We start from the raw sequence: 508 nt of genomic DNA on the forward strand, positions 1-508 counted from the left end.
CTAGTAAGAGTAATACATTATTATAAACCACACTGAATGATGGTAGCTCTAAAGAAACAAGTTTTTACTAAAATAAATAAAGAAGGTTGTTAGAACATCTTAGTGATTAGGTAACAGCGTGGGCCTACACCATGCCATCAACACTATGTACATAATAATTGGAATAAAACAAGTGCTATGTACATTCGATATATATGCATCATTACCAGGACACATTTAGAGCACAAGTCTCTGTTACCTGTGGTTGTGTAGTCCTAATGAAAAACAATCCTTGGTAACTTTCCTCCCTCTCCTCTCTCCTCCACTGCCCCATAGAACGGGGCTCCATTTGCCTCTCCTGAATTGCCTTGTGTCTCCAAACATTACCACACTCACATTTCTATCCTTTTTACCAACAAATATATATCTACAAAACAAATAAACTGTCTGGTGCATATCTGGCCTTGCTAAATATACATTAGTCTGTAGACGACTTAAAACTAACATTACTCAGAATTAACAATAACCT

Source organism: Penaeus monodon, chromosome 28, assembly GCF_015228065.2.
Source record: "Penaeus monodon isolate SGIC_2016 chromosome 28, NSTDA_Pmon_1, whole genome shotgun sequence".
Taxonomy (NCBI): Eukaryota; Metazoa; Arthropoda; class Malacostraca; order Decapoda; family Penaeidae; genus Penaeus; species Penaeus monodon.